The 14,346-nt window shown below is 44.1% G+C and overlaps 1 long non-coding RNA gene across 1 annotated transcript; it reads right to left on the bottom strand.

Annotated features, from left to right (window-relative positions):
* Positions 1-541: 541 nt before the first annotated feature.
* Positions 542-10,569, bottom strand: LOC135410641 (uncharacterized). Its single transcript, XR_010428811.1, has 5 exons — positions 10,202-10,569; positions 4,366-4,424; positions 4,114-4,277; positions 3,469-3,518; positions 542-717 (listed from the first exon to the last, which is right to left on the bottom strand). It is a non-coding gene; the product is annotated as an uncharacterized LOC135410641 (long non-coding RNA).
* Between the last annotated feature and the right edge of the window lie 3,777 nt (positions 10,570-14,346).

Raw genomic sequence — 14,346 nt, 5'->3', positions numbered from 1 at the left:
TAGACCAGCTAGAACTCAGAGTTCTTACAAATAAGTGCTCACAAAAATTTTCCCCAGTTAAGTTGAACATTTTGAGCATCGTTCATGGTATATTTCCTACAGAGGATGGGAAAGTGCCTCCTCTCCACACTGAGCAGACAACTCTGCTAGACAACAACTGTAGGCATCCCTGCCAAGTGCCATTTCACTGAAAGCCAGGATTTCACAGGTCCACCCAGGGGTGGGTTTCCTTTTAAGGGTGGTGATGCACTGGAACAGGTTGCCCAGAGAAGTTGTAGATGCCCCATCATGGAAGTGTTCAAGGCCAGGCTGGATGGGGCTTTGAACAACCTGGTCCAGTGGGAGGTGTCCCTCCCTGCACATGGCAGTGGGGCTGTACTAGATGATCTTTAAAGTCTCTTCCAAACCAAACTCTTCTATGATTCCTTGAAAAATCTCAAGTGTTGCTACTTTTAAACAAACACTTTTTGCTTACTGTAAACCTAAAGTCCTTTCCTGCAGAATGGACTCTCCTTTGGAGCACAAGTCAAACCCTTTGCAGTTTTCCTTTCACAAAGCATTTATTTATGTCACTAAAATGAAATAGTGGAATTTAATAAAAAAATGGTCTGTGTTGTGAAACTCTTTACTCCTTGATGGTTGTCTCTGAGCAGATCAGCACAAGGTCCTCCTCGCAAATCATGTAGGTTACACCTCATATGACTCATCGATGTTCTTCTGAAATATAAGAAAGAACTGCAGGTTGATCTTTTGTGTGCAAATATTATCACTCTTCGAAAAAGAAAAATTATTACTCTTTGAAATGAGGCAAGGGGTGTTGTGGGAAGACATAACACTGAACAGTTGAAAATAATAGCAAGGGAGAGCTCCAGAACTAACCATTGCAACTGCAAAGACACCAGCTCTCAGCCACTCTCCAGCTATGCTCTTTGAGCATGTCTGCAGTTTAACAAGCCATTTACCCCTTGTAACTTTACCATTCCATGAAAAATGACTCACAGATGAAATTCATCAGTTTGACATGGAAGGATGCCATTTATGGGCAGAAACTGTATGTTTTTAATCTGGGGACAAATTTCCTATTACTTCTGCAATTGCAATTGGCTATTTTGAGGCTGTGGTGCCTATGTCTTCTGTAAACTGGTAAGTTTCATTGACTTCAAGTCACTAATTATTTCCTCAAAAATTTTTAACTAGATTAAATCATGCCTGTGAAGATGCAGGGCCTTGTCCTCACACCTAACTTTAGTCACCTGGGTCTGGATCCCTTTCCCCACCCTCGACGTGGGAGAGCCCAGTTGTGGTTCCTTCTCCATCTGAAGAACCATTCCGACGTCTTGAAAGGACGGGGAAAGGGGACTCCAGCGACAGGGTTTTTCAGGCCCCGAGCCTGGAGGGGAGAGGTGCTCCCCCCTCCCCCCACCACCCACGTGGCCCCATGGCAGGCACAGAGACAGCACACCGGGCGTGGAGAGGAGGCAAGAGAGTGTTTATTGTTGGGGATGTCACATTTATAGGGTTAGGGAGAATCACAGGTTAACCAATTAGAAGTCTCAAGGGGCTTACAGGAACACCCAATCACAGGAAAGGGTTAACAAGGACCAATGGGACACCTCAGGACACCTTTCCCAGGACATTCCTGCATGGGAGATAACAGTTGCTGTGGGGGGTGTTGGGAAGAAGAAACATGTGTTTACAAAGAGACCACAAAGAGCCATCCTAAGACATGTTCAAACAAGTTTCTCATCAGACTTAGTGCTACATCCCACCCCTTTTAATTCCTTAAAGATGAATATGTCTTTATTGATATATGGATTTTAAATTTACCCCATTCTCTTAGTGTCTGAGGGTGTCCCTATAAAACAGAATTTAAAAATGTCTTTATTGATGTATTCATAAACAAGTTTTTCACTTACACAAACTTCCAATTTACTGCTGAACCAAACAAACTACTTATTGCTGTTAATTTTAGTTTCATTAGAGTCCAAATGGTTGTTTTCTTCTGTTTCTCGGAGGCAGTCCTGGTGTCCAGAGGGGCTGCGGCGGCGGCTGCTGCCTCGGCCACATGGTGGGACGTGGGGGGTGCTGTGTGCGGCAGGAGCAGGGCGCAGGCGGGATCGACGGGATCGGCGGGGGCCGCCAGCAGCGCCGGAGTCTCGGCGGGGTGGCGGTACCGCGGGTGTCCGGTCCGGTCTGTCGCGGGGCGGGGTGCGCCCCGGGCGGCTCGGCCGGTGGGAGCTGGAGCGGCGGGAGCGGGGCCAGCTGATGTCGGGGCTTCCCCAGAGCCGCGGCACGGCGGGGCCGGCCCGGGGCCGGGAGCCGCGCAGGGGGATTGCTGCGGAGCTGTTTCGAGCAGCTTTAACCCTTTTTTCGCCATGCTGGCGTGGTCTAAGTCCCTTGTTAGAAACAGGACTATCTTTCAGGTTAGCAAAAGAGTCTTATTAGATGACTTGCGGATGGTTTTAAGCTTTCTTTTTCTCTCTTAAAGAGGCATGCACGCTTCTTGTAGTTACAGGTTTACAGGGGGAGAGGTTTAGGGAGTATGCCGAAGTCTGCTTATAAGGGAATATGCCGGGTCTGCTCCTTACCTGAATGTCCTCAGGAAGGTTGAGGTATTCAAAACAGGCTGCTCTCTTGTGGTGATGCCGTCTGCTAATACCTTGACGCTTAGACTCCGGTCCACCGTTGAGCACGACTTCGCCCCAGTCTGTGCGTTAGGACTGCTCTAATCTTCACAGAAGAGTTCAAACAATCTTGGCCTTCACCACGTGGCACCAATTACGGCGGATTGAGGGGGATTGGGGAAGACTTCGGGGCGTCGGGGAACACAGATGTCGCATCTGCGCCTTAGGAATCACCTATCTTCATAGAAGAGTTCAGTAAATTCGTTTCCTCACACGGGGCACCAGATCTGGATCCCTTTCCCCACCCTCGACGTGGGAGAGCCCAGTTGTGGTTCCTTCTCCATCTGAAGAACCATTCCGACGTCTTGAAAGGACGGGGAAAGGGGACTCCAGCGACAGGGTTTTTCAGGCCCCGAGCCTGGAGGGGAGAGGTGCTCCCCCCTCCCCCCACCACCCACGTGGCCCCATGGCAGGCACAGAGACAGCACACTGGCGTGGAGAGGAGGCAAGAGAGGGTTTATTGGTGGGGATGTCACATTTATAGGGTTAGGGAGAATCACAGGTTAACCAATTAGAAGTCTCAAGGGGCTTACAGGAACACCCAATCACAGGAAAGGGTTAACAAGGACCAATGGGACACCTCAGGACACCTTTCCCAGGACATTCCTGCATGGGAGATAACAGTTGCTGTGGGGGGTGTTGGGAAGAAGAAACATGTGTTTACAAAGAGACCACAAAGAGCCATCCTAAGACATGTTCAAACAAGTTTCTCATCAGACTTAGTGCTACACCTGGGTTTTTTCATAGTTCATGGTGGGACAACTTACTTAGCTTTAATGCCCACCTCCATTGACTGCTGGTGGTGTCTGAATGAGTGGACAGTCTGTCCCTTTTCTACCTAGATAGAAAAGGTGATGAAAAATATTGAAAACTGTACTCAGCTTTAAGTCAGGAGCAACACCATTTCAACGTGGAGAGTGGATCTTTTTCATTTTAAATTAAAATGGTGGTTTTCTGCCTTCCCATGGGCATATGCAAGAAGCTTTGATGATTAATGAAGTATTCTTTACAGTTTACCTTCCATTAGAACCCCTTTGTCTCTTAATTATTCATTTTAATTAGCTTCAGTCTACTTTTTTTAAATGTAGTTTCTAGTGTTATTTATATTTAAATACACTTTATGGGGCTTTTTGCACACGGTGGATAAGAATTTATATCCTTACTTAACCAAACTGGCCTTTGTTGCCCTTTTCTGTGTTTAGATTATAACCAGGATGAATTTCACTTGTGGTCTCTCCAGCTGTTTTTTAAGTAGTTCCCTCTTTTCTGCAGCAGATTTCCTTCACATTAGAAGATTCCAATCCAAATTCCATAGGGTATTTTGCCTTCCCTTTAAATCAGTTTTCCTTCATGTTTCTCTTCCACGGGTCCCAGCTCTTATGAATCTTACAAATGCAGTGTTATAATTAGAACTATGTGAACACAGTACTTCCATTTCTCAGAGGTTCCTACAAACATTTGTTTTGGGTTTCATCCACATGAGCTCCCATTCCTTGATAATTTTGACTTTGAATTTCAGATGTGAACAAACCAAACATCAAGATCAAGCTCATGTGGTCAAACTCAACTCCAGTCAATTAATGTTAGGAATCCCTGAAACAAAAGAAAAAAAACCTAAAACAAAACAAACAAACAAAAACCCAACAAAAAATCCCAAACAAAACAAACAAAAAGGGCTCACCAAATTTTGCATGGTTTTGGGGTAAAATCCAGAGTCTAAATGCTGACATCAGTAGTTACCTGTCCATAATGAAAATTTCAACATAGAAAATCAGTACTTCACTTTTAGAATATAAACAGTTGACCTGTATCAGGGTTCATAGCTCATTTTTTTAGCCTGCAGCGCAGTACCTGGGAGCACCTTCCCGTCTCGACAGGCTGGGTGAGAGCTCCCTCTCCTGTTTCCATCTGGATTAGGCTGGGCCCTTGTGACCCCCACGTCTGGCCAGGCAGGATTTCCTAGTATCAGACCCATCTCAGTATGCTCGTTTTCCAGGTTAGATAAGAGCAGCCTCGAGTTACCCTCCTTTCACAACAAGAAACTATTCCACTCTCTTATTTTTGTATTGTTTTTATTTCTATCTCTGATGAAATAGTAAACTCCATTCTTGGAGACAACCCAAATTGCCTAACACCAAGCCATGCAGTATTTATTGAAAAGATATTTCAGTATAGAATAGGAACCTTAGAACATTTTCTTTCCCAATTCCATTTAGGTGCTTCTATTTTTTTCCAAAAAAAAAAAAAAAAAACCAAAAAAAAGGAAGATAATTTGGAACAATTTATTTACTTAATTAATTTTTATTTTATATCTCTTTGTAGGATGAAAGAATGAAAACAGACATATTAACTGAGGGGAATAAGAATGTTTGCACTGAAATCCCTAAAAAAAGGCATAATGTCCTGTCTTAAGAGACAGAGGTGGTCATTTCACTATGGTCCTTCACTTTAATAGTTATGAATGCATTGAAATTCTAACTCCTCAAAATTGATTTACAATTTGGTAATGCCTTTTCCTCTATTCCTTGAATCTATTCCTTGAATCTATTCCCAAATCTATTCCTTGAATCACTGAAATTGTGCTCTTTTTTTTCCTTTGTGAAGCAGCCCAACCATAAAGAAAACAAAAATTGCTCCATTAATCCTACAATTATCAGTTTCTTATTCTTACTGTGTGGACAGGCCTACAGATGGAATGTCATCTCCTTGCTCCCAAGTTTGGCAACTGCTGTGAGTTACTGCCCAGGCACCCAACCTAGTTTGTGGTCACTGTGTGTTGGATCTGGAACTGCTTAAAAAGGTTGGAATCAACTTAAAGCTTCATGTTGCTTTAGGAAGAGGGTAGCAAAAGGGCAGGGGAGCTTTAATTTATCTAGTGAGTATTGTTGACATTTTTTGTGTTAACAACATTAGGAAGTTGCTGACAGTTTGTTTTCTTTATTTTTTCTTGCTTTGCTTAGAATTCTTCGACAGGAACAGAGTTTTTCATGCAGAATGAAAGCAAATTTCAAGTCACAACAGAGTATAAGAAAAGGTGGAATTTTCCTTTCCAGACGTGGCATTTGCTGGAAACCATAAAAATGAAATAGTAAATTACAGAATGGAGATAATAGCATTTTAGAAAGCCACATTAAATTAGAACAGTTGAAGGCAAATTCTTTGCAGCCACTAATGCCAGATTGTGGATAGAAAGCCAAGAGGATTCTTAAAGATCTCTTTCTTAATTAATTTAACATTTTGCTTGTTGGCCTGCAGATCTGCCAGTGTGAATAAAGTGTGTCTTCCCTATGGGCTGCAGCTGTCTGGTTTGTTCAGCTCTGAAAGTCGTGCGGTTGGTTTTTCTGCCTGGGACAGGTTGGGATGAGGAGGGAGGCAGGGGCGGTGGGAGCCCACTGGAGGGCAACCGAGCTCCGTCTGTGTGACCTCCGCTTCTGCATGACCCTTTGGAAAGAGTTTTGATCTGAACTCTAATAACAGTTTACATTTCCACGTCCGTATTAGATCTGGGGTTTCATGAAGCGAGGCCAGCACTATATGTTTTTGCTCTCTCAAATATTACATCGTCTATTTATACTGTGTGTTTTTGTAGCACATGATGTAACATGACAAAATTTCAGCCATGTGCATCACACATGCATGTCTGAGCGCAGCTGGGTTGTGTAGCATGGCTGAGGTAATGTCAAGAAATTTCATATTATATTTAAAATGACACCTGTAAAAATAATCTTCAATTTGTAATTTAAATACTGTAATACTCAATTATGTGAACTGACAGGAAGTGTCCCAGCGGTTTTGGAAAATAACATTCTTTTATCCATCGAACCTTTGATGCATTTTTGAACAGCCATAATGGAAGTTCAGATCATGACCTTCTGTTTTGAGAGACCCTAGTCAGGGAGGAATAAGATCTTCTCCCGAAGCAAGGTGAAGTCTTCTCTCTGTGTATATTTTTGCTTTCTTGGAATGAAATGTCAGCTGTGTACACCTCATCTTTATCCATGCTCAGGAGAGCTCAAAACTGTAAATCTAGCCTAATTTCTGATAGTGTGCTTTGCTTGTGGCAGCACATGCATGTCATCTGTAAATATGGATCCTGCTTTACTCCTAATGACAGGCTTCGAAGGTTTTCCTGCAGGCTGCATCAGTAGCAATCAGTCTATTAATGTGGGAGTGAGGCTTGTGACTTGGCCGTTGAAAAAGCTCAGGAGTGTTCCAGATGCAGGACTAAGTTTTGGAAATCTCTGAGCTGCTTCTTAAGTATGTTTCCTTTGCTTATTTGGGGATGGAGGAGTTGGGGGGGAATGGCAAGATGTGGGCTTTGTGCAAGTCAGTTATGAATGTGATAGCCCTGGGATTTCTCCCACTGTAAATTACACCTTCTTCCCTAATTCTGTGACATTTCCCTTATCCATGAGCTGTTTCTTAAGGCTCTCTTGAACCTTAATAGCACACCCCCCAACTTGTACCTGTTATTGGTTCTGCCAAATCTAACGGATTTCTCTTATGTCCTTTTCCATCATATACTTTTGAAATACTGAATGTGACTTCCAAAGAGTTGTGCTTTGTGCCACTTAAATAAACTCTGTTCTTTCCATTCAACTCTGGTAACCTGATACTGCACAATAAATGCTAATAAGTTTCCTGCAGAGTAGTGCTCTTAAGACAGCTTATTTTTCATCCCTCCTTTCATGTTGTGCCCTTATTGATGACTCAGTCCATAACACAAGTGTTCTTAAAGAAGATAAAATGTAAATAACAGTGAAAGATGCTGGTCAGATAAGGTACTCAGAAGGACACAGGAAATGCTTCATAAAGAACATTTTTTCTGCACCCAAAGTTGCCCCCTTTTAAGTTGTAGTTACTGCCTATTACTCTTTGTAGGCAGTTAAGGAAAAAATGTTGCATTAAATAATTAACAACTGCAAATTAATGCTTTGGTCTACTGCAAATCAAGGACATATGCCTTTCCTGACCACCTTGTAGGCTGGACAGGGCTTTGTGTTACATTGATAAAAAGTTTTCGTAAACGTATTCTTTGTGTGTGGAACTCACCCGCAGTATTGCTGCAGAAGGCCTGAGTGACCCCTGTGGATATTTGCACATGAGGACTCAGGAGGGAAAAGTGTGTGAGGCCTTTGTCTGACAGGGAGAAACTCTGTCAAGGAAACAAATGTGCAGTAACTGCCTGCCATGACTGCACATGCAGGATGCATCAAAGCTTTGTGCTCCCTTTCCCTGTCCAGAGAAGGATGGCCCATTACCAGGGGCATCCAAGGGTACCCTTGCCCACATCACAAGCCATCTCCTTTCCTCTCATGTAGCTCCCACGTGCTGAGTTTGCTTCCTTGGAGAGGTAAGGGGAACACCTTCACTTAGGTGTGCAGGTCCCCGGGAAGACCACCTCCCCGAGTGTTGTGTGGAGCAGCCTATGGAGGGAAGGGACAGCTGAAGGGGCCACCTGCATAGTGGGAGAGGTGAGTGCAGGAGAGGAGGGGCTGCTCTCTGGGGCAGGAAGCCACAGCAGCCGGGATCTGCTGGAAACACTGAGGTGTTTGATGTTTTGTTACTGCAGGAGGTTGGGCGTAACAGCGCTGTGAGGCCGTGCTCGAGGAGGAGACAGAGCTCACAGGGAGAACAGTAGACAGTGCCTGCGCTGAAGGGCTCCCCAGACTGATGCTTTAATGCAAACACAGTTGAGCCCCTTTCAATTCTCAGTAAGGAAGGAGAGTGCATCTCTCCCTGCAGCCTGCTGCCTCACGAGACAGACAGCAGGAAGGAAGTGCTCTGCTCTTAAAAGTTAGTTTCAGTCTCACGTTTTGAAAGAGCAGGTCACTTCAAAGTCCCACCATAAAATTACCACATGCCATCTGCTTTTTACAAATGTGCAAGGGAAATTATTGGTGCTCCTGCCTTGTTTCTGTGATCCGAATGTATGTATGTGCCAATTATTTATTTTATTTTTAAACAGACTTGTTCAGTTGTCTCCCACCCTTCCATACTTCTTACACTGAACATCTTCTCGGGATGTCAGCTCTAGGGGAAGGAGATGACCACATGTGCCTGCACTGCTCAGCCTGTCTGTTTGTTCAGATGTAAAAGGACCTCAGTGTCCATGACAAAATCCAGGGAGGGCAACTGTCAGGTTCCATGTGGTGCAAACGTGTTTTTTGTTAAAGCAGGCTAAATCTAGTGGCTGATATCATGCAGCTTTCCCAATGGTTGTAAGCCACAATGCAGTTCAGGGTAGGGGCCCTTGATGTGCTATTTCCAGAGTTGATGGCCTGGCAAGATTACTGGTTTGTCCTGCTGCATGTCTCAGACTACAGACTTTTACCCATATGGTCTATTAGCAACCTTTTTTGGACAGTTTTAAAATCCTCAGTCACTTCAGCCATGTGGTACCTTTCATTAGAGCTGAGAGGAGCAGGATTCCGTTTTTCCATCTGCTGTGGTTACCTAAGGTGTTGCTCATCTGGCCATAATTCAGGTGTCTAGTCCAGGTAAGTTATTCAGATTGTGTCTATAGTCAATGCAGACATAGCTGCACCTCCAAAGGGCATTTTTTCCCAATTCATAGAATCATAGAATCAACTGGGTTGGAAAAGACCTCTGAGATCATCAACTCCAACCCTTGATCCAACACTGCTCTGGTTACTAGACCATGGCACTAAGTGCCACATGCAATCTCATCTTAAAAACTTCCAGGGACGATGAATCCACCACTTCCCTGGGCAGCCCATTCCAATGTCTGATTACTCTCTCTGTAAAAAATTTCTTCCTAATATCTAACCTAAACCTCCCCTGGCAGAGCTTGAGACCGTGCCCTCTTGTCTTACTGCTGGTTGCCTGGGAGAAGAGACCAACCCGCACCTGGCTACAACCTACTTTCAGGTAGTTGTAGAGAGTGATGAGGTCTCCCCTGAGCCTCCTCTTCTCCCTCAGCCTCTCCTCACAGGACTTGTGCTCGAGTCCCTTCACCAGTCTTGTTGTTCTTCTCTGAACCTCCTCCAGCACTTGAACATCCTTCCTGAACTGAGGGGCCCAGAACTGGACACAGTACTCAGTTGTTGAGACATATAGTAGGATGGGTTGGACATAATAATTTATTTTAGAGGGAGGTTGAACAAGAAACTTAGATTAGATTGCTACAACCCCTGCATTTAAACCCTTGCTGTCAGAGTCCACTTTCTGTTAACACTGGATAATAAAACCTCTGAAGGGATTGTCCTACTAGGTTAATGGAGCATGGTCTCAATCAGAGTCTTAAAAATGTTTCCTTATAGAAACAGTAACTGATCTCAGTGGGGTTATTCCTGATTTATGCCAGTGTAAGAGCAAGACTGGTTCTCAGGTTTCCTATTGCATTCTAGCTAGCTCATTTTTCTCAGGGCACACTCATACCAATTTGGGGCTGAGTGCTTTACTTATTTGTATGACGTTTACATTTATTTTTAACCAGTGCTTGTTAAAAATAAACTTTTCATCAGTGAACAGTGCAGGGTGGACAGACGACTCACATGTGCTAGTGGGAGTGGGATGAATCAGCAACACTGTGTGATTTGTAGCACGGTCCCAAGTAGAGCAGCTGTGACTTGAGAGACTGGACACGTTTCATCTTTTGGATTGTTACAGTCTTGTCCCCAGCATCCTCTGTCAGCGCACAGAGCCATGGAACTCAGTGCATTGTGAGGTGTAGAAGAACCTATGCCAAGCCAGCACTGGATGTATTTTCACCTCACTCTGGTATCAACACATGCTTCTCATGGCAAATTGACTTGGTGTGGCAGTGCTGGGTTATAGCCCAGATGTCTCAGTACAATGCCAACTCCAGCTCTTAAGGTGTGAGGGTTTAGCTTCTGGTCTGTGCTGTGTTTGGTGGTGGCTGGGATATCAGCTGGGCACGAGCTCTGCTATCACACCCACGTGTCACCTAAGTGCAAATGTAGGTTGACTCTCCACCTCCCTGCATTTCCTAGGCACTCCCAGGAGATTAAACCCTCCAAAACATTATGTAGCCACGATCATAGAATTATTACTGTATTCTTAAAGTTATATTGAGTCTACAGGTATACATATTTATGCCCTTCTGTTAACCCAACTATATGTTTTCAGGCCTTAAAGCTGCAAGACATTTTTTATATTTGTTATTGAGAGCAGATGTGCCCAATTCCAATCATATTCTACTGAAGAATGTCAGGGTTGCTAGAGGTCGAATGGTGAATGCCTTTCAATCTCCATTATTATTTCCTCCACTCAATTGCCGCAGCGGGGAGACTACAGTCGTTAATAGAGACCTTAAAAATATTCAAATATATTACAGATCAAAACCTTCCTTTGCACTCTTTCACTTGCCTCCTTCCACTCTTGAAAACTGCTCTGGCTATGCTGCTGATTCAGCCTGGGACTGGAGTTGAGCTTTTGTCCAAAAGCATCAACTATGGACACTGAGGAGAGGTCAAACCTGCTTTATAGTGTCATCTAACTTAGAAAACAACCCCTTTTGGGAAGGTGTGACCACACACCCTGCGGTGTGTCCTGCAGATGCACTAACTTTTTGCCAGAACTTTGCCTTGCCTACCTACCTGCATCCACCTCTGCCTTTTCCCAGAAGGAGCACTCCCAGCAGCCTTAAATGGGAGGTGCCAAAATCAATTGCAGAATGCTTCAAAAAGCTCTTTTCTTTCTGAACTATGTGCCTGACAGTGACCAAAAGGGAAGGGAAAAGTGCTGGAAGGGGAAGGACGCAGGGACCAGGCCTGTGCATAAGCCCAGCTCAGAAATGCAGCCTCAGTTTCCCCTGATATGCTCAGGAATGGTTCAGGGATACATTCAGGTCTCTTGCTGGCTCAGTCAAAACAACCATGTTGAAGACCAGAAAAGTCCAGTTTTAGATCTATGACAGGCTCTTCCCTTTCCCTCTGGGGTCTTGGAAGGAGGATTATGGAAGAACATGTGATTAATGCCCTCTCTCTGGGAGGAAGAAAACATGATTGTGCATTCTTTCCTAGTCCCGTCCATCATCCTTAGTGATGCTCATGGGGAAGCTTATTCCTTCACAGGCAACATTTGCAGAACTAATTTAAAAAAAAATAGGAGTGGTTTTAAATAAAGCAAACATAATTTTGCAGTTATCTGCAATGTTTTAACGTTTACTGATTTTCTCACTCAGTCAGGGAAAATGTTTCTCTCTCTCTGCAGAGCAGCTATTTAACTGTTCATTTTTTCCTGTGGGACTTTTTGCACTGAAAATGCTCAGTGGGCAAACTGTCACCACGTTGTGAAAGCACGGATTTGAAGGATAATTGGGAGATTTTAAAAAAAGCCTGAGCTTTGCTACTGCTTCTTGTCCTTTCTCAGTCAGGCCCCCACCTCTGCTGTGTGTTTCAAATGTTGAATATTTCTTCTATTGATTTCCTGTGTTTCTGCTCGGAACACAAATCAGGCACACAAAAAACTCAAAAACATTTCCAGTTTGGAAAGGAGACATAAGTTAATGCAATATCCTGGGTCAGGAGCCTTCTTGTGTTTAAGAGCACTAATAGGCCTGAGGACAGGGCTTCCAACTGGCTTTAGTGCCCTGGGTGTTAGAGAAGGCCTACCTACATTCTTTCCAAATCAGCCATTTTTAGGAGACTGTTAAAAACACCATTATTGAGAAATGGTGCCAAATCCAAAGCTATCAAATTCAGCACTTGCCACTTCATCCCTTCCTCCAAATATTAAAGTCACATACTGTGCTGCTCTTGCCATGTGAGGAGTCCTATAATAAAAACACTGTGAGCTTACACAGTGCTGACAGGATGGTGAATGTTGTACTCAGTCAGAAAAGGCAATTGCTTGGGAATAGGTTGGAAAATGATCTGAGAAAGAGCTGCCCGCCCCTTAGTTTATTCAAAAAATAAGCGGAGGAGGTCTCTGCATTGGGATCTCTACATCAGCTCACTGCAGGCTGAGGCAGGCTTATCATCACTTATAATGTTGGAAGCTGGTTTAATTTTCAGTAATTAAAATTAAGACACGATCTGTGAGTTTGACACTTGGTGCTGGAAAACTTTGTGACTAGCAAGGTTGTTCTGCCTGCCTGAGATAGTGGTAACATGCTGAGCAGGATGACCAGTTCCTGCCAGACACCTCCAGGGGTGCTGGGGAAGCCCCTAAAGATGCATTTGTCCCAGAGGTCAAGAGGGGTCACAGCTACTGAGAGGTGGACTCCTGCCTCCAGGCAACATCCCTCCTTTTGCCAGCACGAGCACTGCCAACCCTGTTTGCCACACACCTATGGAGAATTTGGGACATCTGGGACTGGACGTGAGTGATCTCAGCAAGGTGAAGGCTTTGGCAGCAGTGTTTGGCTTAAATTGCTAATTGAGCAACACATTTTATGTATGTATGCTTAGATCTCCTTTACATCCAAGGGCAGCAGCAGCCCAGCTTCACCTCACAGACATGTGGTGGCTGTGAGTATATCAGAGCACAGGAAGTGCTCTGATGGAGCAGGAATAGGGGCACCGAGCTACTGAGAAATATGAGGTTTAAAAGCCTGTACCCGCCTCTCAGGGTAAGTTAATAGGAAAGGTCTCACCAGACGGCTGCTTTCTTTGATAGATGAAGGACTATCCAGGGAGCAATCTGAGATACACATCAGGCTCTTGCACAAATCTGGGGAGTCATTTCAGTTGGAGCAACACTGAAGATTAAATATTATAGTTCACTGAGGGGACTCTGAGTGGCAGTGAAAAAAGCCAGAATACATTTACCTAAAATCTCACAGCAAAATATGGAGCACAGTGTTTAATTAACCTTTTCCTCTGATGCCTCAGGAAACACCAAAATGGACAGGCTTGCTCTCTCAGCCTTTGGGGAACCTGTAGGACAGTTGTTCCTCTTTTTAGTGTGAAGTGCACTGAGACATCAGGGATGTGTCTTTATACATTAATTTGTGGTGATGGCTAAAAAGTATTCAGGGCAATGGCAGCAAGTACCTGGGACTTCTGTGGTCTCAGCAAGGCTTTCTCATCTCCATGAGATGCATGTTCATTGGGGGATGATTTATAACTGGGGCACTTGGTTCAGATTTTTAAATAAAGATGTCCCCTAGAGCAGAGAGCAGAAAGTGTTTCTTGATGAAAATTTATAGATTTTTTTTCCAAGGAAAATCTTCAGCATTTTTTTCACAAAGCTGGGTTATTTTCCACTTGAAAGCATCATATAGGTGCCTCACATCTCTAGTTTTCTGCAGGGTGGGCTGCCTGTACCAGGCTTACCTGCCTCTGTATGGCATCTACGGTGTGCTGTGGGAGTCTGACAGCAAAATGAGCTCTTTGGGATGGTAGGGGCTCATTGACTGGTTTGGCAGGCAGAGGGTAGCAGTGTTGGGGAGTCACGTGAAGCTCTCATTTGTAAAATTACTGCTTCTAGTTGTGACCTCTGTTTGATTTTGCTTTTGCTGTTGTTGTCTGAAATCCCAGCAATTCTCTGTCCTATTTTGGTGTCAATTTGGTATATATTCTTTTTGATTTAGTTTCTAGATCCATTCAAAGCTATTTAGAAAAATACTATTTCCTGATCAGAAAACAAAAATGCTGGAAAATTTTGACATGTTCACCTGACAGCCCTTTCCACCTTGTAGAAGAAACAGCACTGAAGGGTAAAGCTGCCCTTG

Source organism: Pseudopipra pipra, chromosome 3 (assembly GCF_036250125.1).
Source record: "Pseudopipra pipra isolate bDixPip1 chromosome 3, bDixPip1.hap1, whole genome shotgun sequence".
Classification (NCBI taxonomy): domain Eukaryota; kingdom Metazoa; phylum Chordata; class Aves; order Passeriformes; family Pipridae; genus Pseudopipra; species Pseudopipra pipra.
This window is presented reverse-complemented; position numbering and strand designations above follow the sequence as displayed.